Source organism: Sorex fumeus, unplaced genomic scaffold (genome assembly GCF_029834395.1).
Source record: "Sorex fumeus unplaced genomic scaffold, SorFum_2.1 ptg000007l, whole genome shotgun sequence".
NCBI lineage: Eukaryota > Metazoa > Chordata > Mammalia > Eulipotyphla > Soricidae > Sorex > Sorex fumeus.
In genome coordinates this window covers 7,572,309-7,588,531 of record NW_026606064.1, presented here as the reverse complement: position 1 = coordinate 7,588,531, position 16,223 = coordinate 7,572,309, and the positions used below count along the sequence as shown (strand labels likewise).

Here is a 16,223-nt window from a genome sequence, read left to right as displayed (position 1 = left end):
CACCACAGTAAAAGGAACATGTCGTTATGAAAGTTGACTTTCAGTTATAAACATTCAATCTAGTTCTAAAAGTCCTTAATAGGCCTTCTTGGTGCACAGATCTCAAGAACAGTAAACGTTTTGGACTTATGTTTATTGGCATGATTATATAGAGGTATGTGTTGTTAATATTCTCTAAAAAGTTAACTGTTAAAGACCGGATGATTTCATTCATGTGTGGTATATGAAGTTTCCACGTGAAACAAGGTTAATCTTTGTCTACAGAATTGAGATCACCCAGGAAGAAGGGAAGAGGACAAAGAGGGTTGTGCAAATCAATGAACAATGGGAGGACAGTGACAGTGACAGAACTTTTTGGGTCACAACCGTGTTGATGGTAAGTATGGAATGGTAACATCGTATTTCTAAGATCCTGTTTCCTGTTTCTGTAAATGTATGTTACCTGAATTCAAACCAATAACTGGAGTCTGACATGAAAGTTTTATGCCTTAGTAGCTCTCTATCAGCTATTTTTAGTGACTTGATTCTTTCCTGTCAAACAAATGCACATGCAAACACAGAGTCAGCTGCAGATAGAGCATCCTTCATGATGCCAAGGACCTATCTATGTAACAGTCCATTAATGAATGTTCACTCAGTGAACAGTGTCTGAGTCTGGGTCAACTTCATTCTCTCTTTCAGTTTCACTTTTCACATATGAATATGGACACGTGAGAGGTGCAAGCATCCCTAAAAATTCCTTTCTATTTTTTTTGGTTCTTTTATATATTTTAATTTTTTGTTGATTTATTTATTTTTTTGCTTTTTGGGTCACACCCAGCAACTCTCAGGGGTTACTCCTAACTCTGCACTCAGGAATTACTCCTGATGGTGCTGGGGGTACCATATGGGATGCCAGGAATCAAACTTGGGATCCAACCTGGGTTAGCAGCATGCAAGGCAAACACCTTACTCACTGTACTATCCCTCCAGCTCCCCCTGAAAATTTCTTAGATAAAGTTTTTGGGTATGTTGGTCCAACCTTTCTGGGAAACAATATGGATATTACTAAAAAAACTAGAAATTGAGCTTCCATATGACTTAGCAATATCACTCCTGGGAATATGCTCCAGTGACCCCAAAACCCAATGTAGAAAAGCCATCTGCACTCCTATGTTCATGGTAACAAAATTCATAATAGCCAGAATCTGGAAACAACCCAAGTGCCTGAGGACAGATGAGTGGGTCAAGAAACTCTGGTACAGCGATATCACAAAACACTATGCAGACGTTAGGAAAAATGAAGTCATGAAATGTGCTTACACATGGATGGATATGGAGAGTGACATGATGAGTAATGGGTCAGAAGGATTGCACTCATTTGTGGGATGTATCTTTCCATATCTATATCTATATATAAACATGGAATAATAACCAAATAATAATAACCAAAGAGTAGAAAAAGAGCCAGGAGGACTTGTTTATGGTTGGAAGCTAGCCACAAAGGGGAAGGAGGAGTGCAGTTGGGACAGAGAAGGAACCACTAGGACAATGATAGTTGGAAATGATCATTCTGGACAACAACTGGGTCCTGAAAGGAGGTAAAGTGATATGCATGATACCCTTTCAGTAGCAGCATTGCAAAACACAGTGCCCAAAAGGAAAATGAGAGAGAGACAGAGAAAGAGAGAGACTGAGAGGGAGACAGAGAGAGTGGTGGGGAGAGAGAGATAGAGAGTGAGAGATAGTGAGAGAGAGAGTCGCTATCGGAAGCAGGGTGCAGGGACTGGGGTGGTGTGGGGAAGTGGGCAGGAGACATTTGTCTCCTGGGAACTGGGAACATTGGTTGTGGGCAGTCTGCACTGGTGAAGGGATGAGTATTGGAGCATTGTATGACTGAAAATTATGAAGTGTTCTAATTGTATGATTACAAATCTCATGTTATTCCAATAAAAAGAATTCTGTACAAATGGTCTTTATCACATCTAGAATAATGTTCTGGAGTATATACTTGAAATTAATGTTTTGGAGTATGTATTTAAACATATTCTGTAAATTAAATTAAAGTAGGTTTCCCAGAATGCATTATGTACAAGACAGAAATTCTTGGCCATATGAAATAAAGCCTTTTTTTCTTTGACATACATTTAGTCAATTTAGATGAGTATTCTATTTCAATACTAATGGGTATAAATATTGGAGATTTATTAATGTATTCATTTTTGAATGATATATACATCAATTTTCTAGAGTTAGTACATAATGATGGTATAAAATGGATAAACTTTTTTTTTCTCTCTCCTTTTCTGATTCCCTGCATCCATGCCAAAACTCATAGCCTTTTTAACTTTTTTGATTTAAGATTATCTTTCTGGCACAAAACCCAGCAACATAAACTCTCAGCTTATAAAAGTGAAGAAGATGGCTTCAGTACTCAGGAAAGAATTCTGAGTTGTTTCCTCTGTCCATGTTTCCTGTTATGTGGACTATGTAATTAATAATTTTAAATACTTTCTATGTACAAATGTCAGCTTAAAAGAGGTTACAGAAAAGTCATAGTTTACAAAACATGTACCATCATTAGAAGCAGAAATCTATAGGATTAACCCACTTAGGCTTATACACAAATCACAATGTTTGGAAGTTCTGAATAGCCAGCATCTTGTTTGATATGATCATGGATATTATTTCCTCTTAATATTTTCATAGAATTGTACCTTAATTATTTTTCAGAGAAATATTACAGTTAAGTCAGCAGATATAAATGTAAAACAATTTTAGGGAAAAGAAATTGACTAAATTTTATCAGCTTAGATATTGGGGAAGGGATTTAGTTATCACTAACCTGGCTTAGTTTGTGGATGCCACAGTTTTTAGTTTGAGTTCGTTCACGGCTTTCTTTCCCTCCAAGCAGAGACCACAGAGCTGCTGACAATCTCCATGAAGAAAAGGCAGGACACTGGACTTCTTCTATTTTTAGACAACTCTCCCAATCGGGGGCATTTTAATTTATTTTGAGTCCCATTATTTATTGGTAACTATTCAGAAAAATGCAGTTAAATTTTAAAAAAAAATTAGAAAACTTCCATTGCTCTAGGATTCTGTCACTAATTCACCTTCTTGTCTTCCTATGAAAATATAAAACGCATTTTCCAACTTGATTTTTCTCAGGTTTCTTACTATGAAACCTGATGCAAATTAAAAGGGGAACAAAGAACAATTATGCAAACCAGGTAATGCTGGTCTATGGAACTACATGAATAATGTATCAGTGTATCAAATCTACTTCATGGGACACTGGTTTTTCAAACTAAGTCTGTCAAAATTTTGTTACCCCAAAAGTTGACTAGCAGTGTGGAGAGAATCTCTTCTGCTGCTTGTTTAAACCCCTTTTCGAATCCACCTTCAGCTTGGGAGTTGAGCCTCTCAAACAAATCTTCAGCTTGTTGGTACATAGCTCTGCAGTCATTATTTACTTCAAGGGCCTTCTTCATCATTTTTTCCTGTTGACTTTAGAGAAGGGTTTAAATAGACATTTCCAAAATACAAGGATTTTTGTTGCATTGACCTCTCAAATCCTCAGAGGTTTTATAATTGGCCTTATTATAATAAGCATCAGTCAAGATATTTTCTCCCACTTGGCACCCACAAACATCATTAGAGGATATTTTTAGAAATGCAGTTACTTTTCTTAAACATGTCTCTGGCAATAGTTTAGGATGAGACTTGGGTAAGGTAAGTTGGGAACCTATTATAGAACTTTGTTGCAACCTCATTGGTGAATCTGTACCAGGATAGGGGTAGATTTTAGACAGAGGCATGTTGTTTGCTCTGCAAACATGTCACTGTCACTGTCACTGTCATCCCCATTGTTCATCGATCTGCTCGATCCGGCACCAGCAACGTCTCCATTGTGAGACTTGTTCTAAATAGCATAGTTGCTCTCAGATGGGAGATTCCCGATATCAAGTTTATTTGCATATTATGGGGAGAGTGCAGTTTTAAACCTCTTTATCTTAAAAGATATTTAAAATTTATTGAGGCAATATCTTATTGAGCAAATTGATATTGGAAACCAATTTATTGGTTTACAAGAGAGTAAAGATTAATGTTTTAGGGATACAATATTACCACACCAGGGCCAGCATCAGTGTGCCAACATCTCTCCACTGCTTTCCACATACCCCACTTGATAACCCCAGCTCAGTTCTGAGAGTATGATGAGCATTGGTTTTCATTGGACATTGTCCATTTTCTTTTCTTTTTATACCACCTGTGAGTTAGATCATCCTTTGTTGTGTTTCTACTTCTGAATTATTTTGCTTGTGATAGTTTTAGTAGTTGACTGAGGAGATTTAGATTGTAGATATCCTAGCAGAGACTTGAGAAGTTTGAAAGTTATAGAGATCAAGTTCATTTGAGCTGAGTGTTTATATGGCAGATTTTAATGGAGTGTTTAGAGGTATACAGCTATTCTGTCTACCCCACAAAGAATCAGGTGACTTACAGTTAAACAGTGGGCTCCTATGGAGCAGCCACTGAAAAAAAATCACGGTTAAACAATAGCTGTATCAAGGCATCCGGAGAGAATAGAAACACTTGAAAAAGAAGGCTGTATTACAGTCATCTCTTTCTTTGCTTCTGCGATAGTTGAAGACCTAAATAGACCCCTGAAATCCTGCACCAAATTACCAACTTTTGTTATCAACCATTACTTTATCCCAAACATCTCACCCCTTTGTTTAGAACCAAATATACCAGTGATGCCCTCAGTTTTGTCTTCAGCAATTAATTTTTTGTCATTTGCTGCCAACTTTACTTACAATCTATTCCTCTCCTTTGATATTTATTTTAACTTGAAAAAATATTATGCAATATAAAATTTACCACTGTCTCTCTTTTGGTGTTTATTTGATGGCATTATATTCATTAACAATGTTGTGTGAACAAGACAACTTATCGAAATATCTTTTCAAGTCATTTGCTCTTTAAAAGAATTGGGCTATCTTTGCTTGAGTTCTTCATATATTATTGATATAAAAAGTCCTCATCAAAAATATGTCTTGAAAATATTTTTACTTGTTCTGTCTGTTGCATTTTCGTTCTGTCCATTGTTCCATTTGGTGTACGTTTCAGTTTGATGCACTCCAAATTTTTTTTTAAAGAAGCCAATTTATTTATTTTTTTCTTTTTTGGGTCATACCCAGCAATGCTTAGAGGTTATTCCTGGCTTTACACTCACGAATTACTCCTGGTAGTGCTTTGGGGACCATATGGGATGCCGGGGATCGAACCCAGGTCGGCCACGTGCAAGGCAAACACCTCACCCGCTGTGCCATCGCTCTGGTCCCCCAAATTTCAATTTTTTTAATTGAATCTCTGTGAGATACACAGTTACAAAATTGCTCATGATTGGGTTTCAGTCATACACTGTACCAACACCTGTTCCTTCCCCAGCATACATTTCCCACCACCAATTTCCCTAGTTTCCAATTTTTTTCTTTTGTTACTTGTGCTTTTGTGTCATTCAGTAAATCAATGTGCAATAATTGTCATAAAGATTTTCTGGTATATTTTCTTTGAGAAGTTTATGGTTCCTGTACATATATTTATGTCTGTAAGTATTTGCATTGACTTCCCAGTCCCAGTTTGATTGATGCACCATCATTTAAAATACAGTTAATATAGCCGTCCAGTTTTGCCAGCACAATTTATTAAAGAGGCTTTCCCTGCTCCATTTCACTTTTCTTGCCCCCTTATCGAAGATTAGATGATTATATGTTTGGGAGGAGATGTCAGTATATTCAACTCTATTCCATTGGTCTGCAGCTCTGCTTTTGTTCCAGTACCATGCTGTTTTGATTATTACTGCTTTGTAGTAGAGCTTGAAGTTAGGTAGGTTGATTCCTCCCATTTTCTTTTTCCCAAGAATTGCTTTAGCTATTCGTGGGCGCTTATTGTTCCATATAAATTTCAGGAGTGTTTGCTCCATTTCTTTGAAGAATGTCGTGGGTATCCTTATAGGGATTGCATTGAATTTGTACAGTGCCTTGGGAAGTATTGCCATTTTGACAATGTTGATTCTCCCCATCCATGAACAGGGGATATTTTTCCATTTCCTCGTGTCCTCTTATTTCCCGAAGTAGCGTTTTGTAGTTTTCTTTGTACAGATCCTTTACTTCCTTAGTTAAGGCGATTCCTAGGTACTTGATTTTCTGGGGCACAGTTGTGAATGGAATTGTTTTCTTCATGTCACTTTCTTCTCTTTCATTATTTGCATATAGGAAAGCCATGGATTTTTGGGTATTGATTTTATAGCCTGCCACTTTACTATACAAGCCTATTGTTTCTAGGAGTTTCTTGGTAGAGGTTTTAGGGTTCTCTAAGTATAGTATCATGTCATCTGCGAATAGTGAGAGCTTAATTTCTTCTTTCCCTATCTGGATGCCCTTAATATCTTTTTCTTGCCTAATCGCTATTGCAAGTACTTCCAGTACTATATTGAACAGCAGTGGAGAGAGTGGGCATCCTTGTCTCGTCCCTGATCTTAGGGGGAAGGCTCTCAGTTTTTCCCCATTGAGGATGATGTTTGCTGTAGGTTTGTGGTAGATGGCTTTAACTATATTGAGGAAAGTCCCCTCTATCCCCATTTTGGCAAGGGTTTTCATCATGAATGGGTGCTGGATCTTGTCAAATGCTTTTTCTGCATCTATTGATATGATCATATGATTTTTATCTTTTCTTTTGTTGATATGATGGATTATGTTGATTGATTTCCGAATGTTGAACCATCCTTGCATCCCTGGGATGAATCCTACTTGGTCATGATGTATGATCTTTTTGATGAGTTGTTGAATTCTATTGGCTAGTATTTTGTTGAGAATCTTCGTATCCGTGTTCATCAGGGATATTGGCCTGTAGTTTTCTTTTCTTGTGGTGTCTTTGTTTCCTTTTGGTATTAGAGAGATATGGGCTTCATAGAAACTGTTTGGGAGAGTTTCCGTTTTTTCAATTTCCTGGAAAAGCTTGAGAAGAACTGGCAATAGGTCCTCTTTAAATGTTTGGAAAAATTCGCTAGTAAATCCATCTGGACCTGGGCTTTTGTTTTTGGGAAGACTTTTGATTACAGTTTCAATTTCCTTGATGTGAATAGGTCTATTCAGGTACTCTATATCTTCTTGCTTCAGCTTTGGGAGATGATAGGAATCCAGGAATTTATCCATTTCTTCTAGGTTCTCTTGTTTCGTGGCATACAGACTTTCAAAGTAGTCTCTGATGATGGCAAAACTGGACGGCTACATGCAAAAAAGTGGGCTCAGATCTCTGCCTAACGCCATGCACAAAAGTAAGATCGAAATGGATTTATGACCTCAACATCAGACCGGAATCCATAATGTTTATTGAAGACAAAGTTGGCAAAACTCTCCACGATATTGAAGTTAGTGGTATCTTCAAAGACGTCACGCCACTGGCCGAGCAAGTGAAAACAGAGATAGACAAATGGGACTATCTTAAACTAAGAAGCTTCTGCACCTCAAAAGAAACAGTGACCAAAATACAAAGACAGCCTACAGAATGGGAAAGAATATTCACCAAATACACATCTGACAAGGGGTTGATTTCAAGGATATACAAGTTACTGGTTAAACTACACAAGAAGAAATCACCCAACCCCATCAAAAAATGGGGCGAGGAAATGAACAGAAACTTTCGCAAAGAAGAAATCCGAATGGCAAAAAGGCACATGAGAAAATGCTCTACATCACTAATCATCAGAGAGATGCAGATCAAAACAACAATGAGATATCATTTCACACCACAGAGACTGGCCCATATCCACAAGAACAAAAGCAACAGGTGCTGGCGCAGATGTGGCGAGAAAGGGACCCTCCTTCACTGCTGGTGGGAATGCAGGCTGGTCCAACCCTTTTGGAAAACAGTATGGACGATTCTCAAAAAATTAGAATTCGATCTCCCATTTGACCCAGCTATAGCACTCCTGGGAATATATCCCAGAGAGGCAAAAAGGTATAGTCGAAGTGACATCTGCAATTGTTTGTTCATTGCAGCACTCTTTACAATAGCCAGAATCTGGAAAAAACCTGAGTGCCCGAGAACAGATGACTGGTTAAAGAAGCTTTGGTACATTTACACAATGGAGTACTATGTAGCTGTTAGAAAAGATGAAGTTATGAAATTTACATACAAGTGGTATTACATGGAAAGTATCATGTTAAGGGAAATGAGTCAGAAAGAGCGGGATAGACACAGAAAGATTGCATTCATCTGGGGAACATAAAGCAACAAAACGGGAGACTAACACCCAGGAAGGGCTCAGATTAGTACCAGGAATTTTGCTCCATGACTTGAAGGCCAGCCACATGTGCTAGGTGAGAAGGAAGCTCAGATAGAGAAGAGAGCACCAAATAAAGGGTGTTGTGAAGACCCTCCCAGGGTGGGAGAGACATGCTAAAAGTGGTCTATAGACCAAACATGACTGCCACTCAATGCCTCTCTGGCAAAACACAGTACCCAAAAGAAGAGAGAGAGAACAGGGAGGAATGCCCTGCCACAGCGGCAAGGTGGGACGGGGGGGGGGATGGGGGGTGGGAGGGATGCTAGGACCCGTGGTGGGGGAGGATGGGCACTGGTGGAGGGATGGGTACTTGATCATTGTATAACTGAAACCCAAGCACAAAAATTTATAAGTCTATAAGTGTACTTCATGGTGTTTCACTAATAAAAAAATGATAATAAATAAATAAATAAATAAAATAAAAGTAAAAAAAAATAAAATAAAATACAGTTAATAACAGAGTTTTATGCAAATATTGTTTTATGCAAATAGTGCAATGACCAGTGTCATCCTTCTCAAGGATGGAGAAGAATTGTTCCTCGGGACATGCAAAAAAGAGGTGTTGGAGGCGTCAGAGACCTTGTCAACGCTAACTTGGCCATGAGCATTGATTCATTCGAATGCCTAACAACCCGAACCAGACGTTTACACTTGAATAGATGTGCTCACTGTTGGCAGTTTCTATATTCGCTGTCTATGCACCAACATCCAATTATGATGAAGGAGAAATTGAGAAGTTCTACATGGAGCTGGAGAAGTTCTATAAAGAAGACTACACCTTCTACAAGATCATTGTCAGTGATTTTTATGCCAAGATAGGACTGAGAAGATCAGCCAAAGAACTCCACATCGGGACCCATGGCCTAGAATGGAATGAACAGTGTGAGAGACTGTCTTATGTTGACCAAGACCATCCATGGTAACTCACAGTTTCAGAAGGCTGAATCTAAACGTTGGATATGGGAATCTCCCGTTGGACAGTTCCATAACGAAATGGACCACATCATATTCAATCGATGGTTTTGCCTGACCGATGTTGCTGTTGAACCACAATTCCAAATGGGATCAGACTACTGTCTCCTTTGTGCAAAATTCTACTTCACGGAACGGGGAGAAAGGGCTGCAATGTTTAAGAAGAGAACTCCCAGAATGACGACCAACTGGGAGCTCTTTGACACTATTGCTGCAACATGGGAAGATGCCGTTGTTGACAACATTGATGAGGAATACGATTAACTGGTTCAGCACCTCCATGATTGTACAAGGAACGCTGAGAGAAATAACCACAAAAAAAATAATGCCTGTCTTCGAAAACTCTTGAGCTTATTGGCGAACGTGGTTTGGCACATGCCTCAGGCAACCGCAAGCGAATGTCCGAGCTCACACAGCAGTGCAGAGATGCGATAAAGGAAGACCTCAAAGAGAGAAGAGCAGAAGTGCCAGTAGATGCGGCAGAAGCCGGGAAAAGCATTCGTAATGCCTGCCTGTCTTTCACCAACTACAAGACCAAGATGACTAACCTCTGACATCCTGATGGATCTATCACATCTTCCAGAAGGGTAATGGAGAAGATTATCCATGACTTCTACTCAGATCTCTTCGATAGCCATGCCCACATACCAAATTCCACAGGATGGATATGTCATTTCCAATGTTCTCCCTTCCAAAATCCAACACGCCATTTCATAGGTTAAGAAGTGAAGGGCACCAGGGCCAGACAAGGTCAGACCTGAACACCTGAAGAACCTGCCATCAGCAAGCATCAATATGCTGGCTTGGCACTTCACATCCTACCTGTCTGAATGCAAAGTTCTGTCCCAATGGAAAACCAGCAGGTCTGTACTACTGTACAAGAAGGGAGACATCCACGACATTGGCAACTATCGCCTAATTTGTCTATTGTCTGTCATATACAAGCGGTTCACTCAAGTCATCCTGAATAGGATTGGCAGAACACTAGATGAAGGACAACCATGCGAGCAAGCCAGGTTCTGCAAAGTATTCAGCACCATCGACCACATCCACACGATAACCAAGCTCATTGAGGTTTTCTCGGGAGTTCAAGATGCCTCTATGTCTAATGTTCATTGATTTAAAGAGGGCCTTTGATTCTGTTGAGACGGAAGCAGTCATTGAAACCCTAGCCAATCGGGGCATTCAAACTCTATACCTCAGGATCCTCCTTGAGCTGTATAATGGATTCACTATCAGGATCTCACCATTCTACAAAGAAGTAATCGTTGATGTCAAGAGAGGGGTTCGTCAGGGTGATACCATTTCATCGAAACTCTTCAGTGTCACCCTCGAGAACGTCATGCGACGACTGAAATGGGAAGGAATGGAAGTGAAGATAGACGATCGGCAACTACACTACCTCTGCTTTGCTGATGACATTGTTCTAATAACACCAAACATTAGCCAAACGGCACAAATGCTGTCCGACTTTGACCATGAGTGTGGAAAGGTCGGACTACAGCTGAATCTCACAAAGACAATGTTTATGAGAAACAGCCTCATTCTTGATGCTCCAATCGCTCTTAAAAGAATGACCATCTCCGAATGCAACAGTTATGTGTACCTAGGTCAAGAAGTCAACATGACAAATGACCTGGCACCTGAGTTGCGCAGGAGGAAGGGAGCGGCTTGGAATGCCTTCAAGAACGTCGAAGAAATAGCTAAGAGGACGAAGAACCTCTGGCTCCGGGCACATCTCTTTGATTCCACTATTCTTCCTGCATTAACATACGCCTCAGAGACCTGGGACCTACGCAAACAGGATGAGAATGCTATTCCAGTCACCCAAAGAGCAATCGAAAGAGCTATGCTTGAAGTATCACGTTTCACTCAAATGAGAGAAAGAATCTGGAGTCTCGACCTCCATCGATGATCAAGAATCAGGGACGCTGTCTCGTTTACCAAGGCATCAAAAATCAGATGGGCTGGGCATGTAATGAGATTTGGAGACGACCGCTGGACTAGAGCCATTACTGACTGGATTTCACAGAACGTGGAAAGACCGCGTGGCCGCCCACGTACCAGATGGTCAGTCTTCTTCGTCAAGATCCTGAAGGATTGGTTTGAGGCTCTTCATGTTCTTTAAACGAACAGACGCCATTGGGCTACACTAGCACACGACAGGGACAAATGCAGGCGTTACTGGTGCCCGCTCGAGCAAATCAATGATTAACAGGAAGTCAAGTGATCAAGTGATCAAGTGCAATGACCTCTACTAATGTCCAAGGGCATTGGACACTGCCCTTGGACATCCATCTCCTCTTGCCCTCTGTATAAGCTCAGTTCTGAGATCAACTTTCAGGTTCTGTTGCCCTCCGCCATTTGTTATTCCTTTAGTTTGTTTCTATTTATCCCATATATGTATGCGATTTTTCTGCATCTGGCCCTTATTTTCTGAGTTTATTCAGCATGATATTTTCGTGTTTCATGCACATAATTGAAAATTGTATTATTACATCTTTTTTAATAACTGAATATTTTTCCATTGTGTATACACTTCTTCACAATTTCTTATCCAGTTATATGATTTTAGAAATGTGGGTTGTTTCCAGATCTTGGCTATGGTGAGTATTGCTGCAATTAACATAAGGTCACAACGATCTTTTAAAAATAGCATTTTGGGGCTCTTAGGGTAGATTCCAAGAAATAAATTCTGGGTCATATGGAAGTTCAATTCTAAGTTTTTAGAGACACGTTCCTATTTCTTTATAAAGACGTTAGAACAGGTGATATTTCCATAAATAGTGAATGAGGGTTCCTAATATCATGGGTAATAATCTTGAAGAAAAATATGCAGCTTTGCTCATGAAATATTAGTACTGGTTAACTGACAGCCAAATCTTATTCTGATTCAAAACTTCTTTTTTATCCATGAATTGCTAAGGAAACATCATTTCATAGGAATTAGAAATTATGAATTTATATATTTACTAGAGAAAATCTCTTTGAAGTACATTATACATTTTCACCAGGCACATATGAGAGATACCTTTCTTCCCTCTGAACAGAAAACTCAGGGTAGAAAGTTCCTTTGATTTAATTCAGGCACAAGTAGAATTTATGTGAATCTATATTATGTATCTCAGATGGGTAAAGAGGAGATCCCTGACCTGCCACTTTCCATGATATTGTTTTATGTTGGACATTGTTCCAATTCCATGGGGTTGTATCTTTTGATCTTATTGATTTGTAAAAGTCTTGCAGATATTCTATCATTCCTCCTGGTTTTCTGAGAAGAAGCTGAGAGTGATTGGACCTATACCTGCAATATTAGGGGAAACCCAGGTGAAGAAGGTAGAAGGGTCCTCCCAGAGTGCAGCGGATATTAATTCTATGAAAGGGAGAGAAAAAAATGAGGGAGAAAGGAGAATAAGAGAGAGGGAGAAAGGAAGGAAGAAGGCGAGCTTTAACACAGTTCTCAGTAAGGTTTTTTCAAAAGCTAGGCAGCTTTTGAGTTAAATATGGAAAGCAGAGATTGGGGAATGATGTTTGAAGAAAGTGAATGAAGTTTTTTTTTATTTTTTTTTGTGAATAAAGTTTTAAATGGTTCTTGAGAATCAAGAAAAGGTAATAGTTAAAGAGATACATATTAGGATTGCTGAAAATGTTGCTAAGTCATTTAAAGTTCATGACATAAATCTGCAAAATATAAAATCTTCTGTCTTATGATTATTTTTCTTAGAATTTTAAGAGGATTATTTTAGAGAAGTCTTTGAATAGAGTTCTTTTAGTTCTGTTGAACTGCTGTCAATCTGTGGTGAACAAGAGTTTTGATAGTGCAAATGGCCACAAGCTTAATCTAGGAAAATTTTCTGCATAAACCAGTAATTAACACACACACATATGTATATATATATATATATATATATACATATATATATATATATGGTGCTGGAGAGATAGTACAGCAGGTAGGGCTTTTGCCTTGTACATGGCTGACTGAGGTTTGATCCCTGGCATCCCGTATGGTCCCCTAAACACCAACAGGAGTGATCCCTGAGTACAGAGCCAGGAATAAACCCTGAGTCCCCACTGGGTGTGCCCTAAAAAACAAACACAAAATACCCCTCTGTCTGTTGCCATTATTTTCACATTAAAAAATAGCTAAATAACTTCAGAAGTTCCAATTATTTGAGTTTTCCAGAACAAAGCAGGACAAAGCTCCAACTTTGTTCTGGAATATAAATTTTCGAATATGAATTCTTTGAAAATTTGTAGAGCTCTCTATAGGTACTGTAAGAATACTGGGTACTTGGTAGAGACAGAATCAAGGCACTTCTTTTGAGACGAAAGTGTATTCAAAGGGACCAATTAAGTGATGGCAGCAATATTGTTCTTGTCTGTGAATAAGGCACAGGCCAGTTCCACAACTGCTGTTGCAAGGGGTCTGGGGAGATATTTTTCCCCCTAGAGAAGTGGAAAGCTCACAACACCCTAATCCCCATCTCACTTTCACCTTACAAATCATCCTTTCAGTGGATGGAGACTTTCTCTAAGCCCACAGTGTTGAATGAGGACACTTTGCAGAAAACAGAGCTAATGAGCCAGATATTCCTTGTGTAAAACTTTCTTCCCTAACTGGGCAGCAGTGCCAGTTTAGGGTTTCAAGTTAAATACACACCCACTAACTGGCTCCCTGTCACCGTATAATCCCATCAAAGGCCAGAGACTATAAAACCCAGTTCTTGGAAGCATGCGGCTGCATTTGTGGCTGCACGACATCTTATTATCTCATTCTTACTTTGGACAAATTGGCAGGTTACCGAAAGTAAGCTGCTCACACAGCAGAGTCTGACGAACTCCCCATATCGTACCCAATGTGCCAAATACCAGTAACAATGATGGGTCTCATTCTCCTGACCCTGAAAGAGCCTTGAATATGGCACTTTTTAAAAATCTCAGGGCTCGGACAAAGGAGACGTTATTGGGGCTTGCTTGAGGCAATTGACGAACAATAGGATGATCATGATCGTGATCATGATCTAGATAGAGAGATGCTCATAATTTTGTATCTAGTAGAATGATTCTGCACAGAATTTTATTTTTATTTTTTTATTTTAAATAATTTTTTATTTTATAAAGTAGTTCACAGTATTTCATTACATTTAATATTCAAACACCTATCCAACCATTATTACACCTTCCCGCCACCATATTTTGGGTGTTTCCATCCCAAACCCCAATCCCTGCCCCAAAGCAGAAACGAAATAATAGATTTTTGAATTGTTTGTTGTGAAAAACCACTGTAAATGCTACTAAAAAGTATCCTTAGAGGAAAGAATGTGAAGATTCTTGTATTCCACCTAAGGGCCATTAAGTCCTTCTATAAGAGATGACTAACATATTGTTAAAGGTTGACCCTTGTGTGCTTTTATATATATATATATATATATGTATATATATCTGTTAAAAAATTTCCTTCTAAGATAGGTTGCCTCCGACTTTGAACCCCATCAGATGTGGTGTAGTACTCTTGAAGTATGGGTAGGGTGTGTCCTATGAAGTGTCACAGGGCCATGAATGCGACCACATGGTTCAGGAATATGTTCACTAGTTGGTGACGTTTGGTCTGAGCATGCGGAGAGTGGCTGTGAGTATGGCACAGAATTTTAAACAGTGTTTAGAGACACAAAAAGGAATTGGTTACCATAAGGCAAGCCTTGTAACCCTTCCCACCCTACACCCCCAGAATTCGTCTGTCATAATTATGTTTCTTTCTTGACCTCATAGGCAATTCACTACCTTCATTCTCAATATTATCAGAATCTACAGAGTTTTTCATGTTGGGACTCTCCCAGCACCCAGAGGTACAGAGAGTTCTCTTTGTGATATTTTTGATCATCTATGTGGTCACGGTTTGCGGCAACATGCTCATAATAGTCACCATCATCTCCTCTTCTACTCTGGCATCACCCATGTATTTTTTTCCTTGCCCCCTGTCCTTTATTGACACCGGTTATTCTCCTCCCTAGCCCCTAAGCTCATTGCTGACTCCTTGTATGAGGGAAGAACCATCTCCTATGAGAGCTGCCTCACTCAGCTCTTCGGAGCCCATATTTTGGGAAGTGATGAGATCATTCCTGCTCACTGTGATGGCCTATGATCACTATGTGGCCATCTGCAAGCCACTGTACTACACAACTATCATGACCAGGCATCTTTGTACCCTGCTGGTGGGAGTGGCATGGCTGGGAGGTTTCCTGCATTCATTGGTCCAGATTTTCCTGGTCCTCCAGTTGCCCTTCTGTGGGCCCAATGTCATCAATCACTTCGTCTTTGACCTGTACCCCTTGCATGGAACTGACCTGCATGGACACGTACGTCATTGGTCTGCTGGTGGTGGCCAACAGCTGTGTGATCTCCCTCCTGAACTTCCTCATGCTGGCCATCTCCTACATCATCATCCTGCGGTCCCTGTGGTCCCACAGTGCAGACGGGAGGCTCAATGCCCTCTCCACCCGCGGGGCCCACTTTACCATGGTGGCTTGTTTCTTTGTGCCTTCTATATTCATTTACATGAGTCCTTCATCTACTTTGCCCATGGACAAAATAGTGGCTATGTTTTATTGCATTTTGACACCTATGTTTAATCTCCTGATTTACTCCCTGAGAAACGCAGAGGTGAAGAATGCCTTGAAGAATCTCTGGAAAAAAGGAGAAGTTGGGGATGGAAGTCACAAGGCTCGGTAGAGGAAGACATATGTGTTCTCTGAGTCATAACTCAAAGTGTCATGATGAGAGCAGAGAGGCCAGCTGAGGCTTTCAGAATCACTTGTATCACTTGTCATCCCGTTGATCATCCATTTGCTTGGTGGGGGGTGCTAGTATCATCTGCCAATATCTGGTGTTATTGGTCAGTCTGATGGTTCTCTGC

The 16,223-nt window shown here is 39.7% G+C and overlaps 1 pseudogene; it reads left to right on the top strand.

Annotated features, from left to right (window-relative positions):
- The first annotated feature begins 1,543 nt into the window (after nt 1–1,543).
- On the top strand, nt 1,544–16,039 carry LOC130042946 (olfactory receptor 140-like; annotated as a pseudogene).
- The last annotated feature ends 184 nt before the right edge of the window (nt 16,040–16,223 follow it).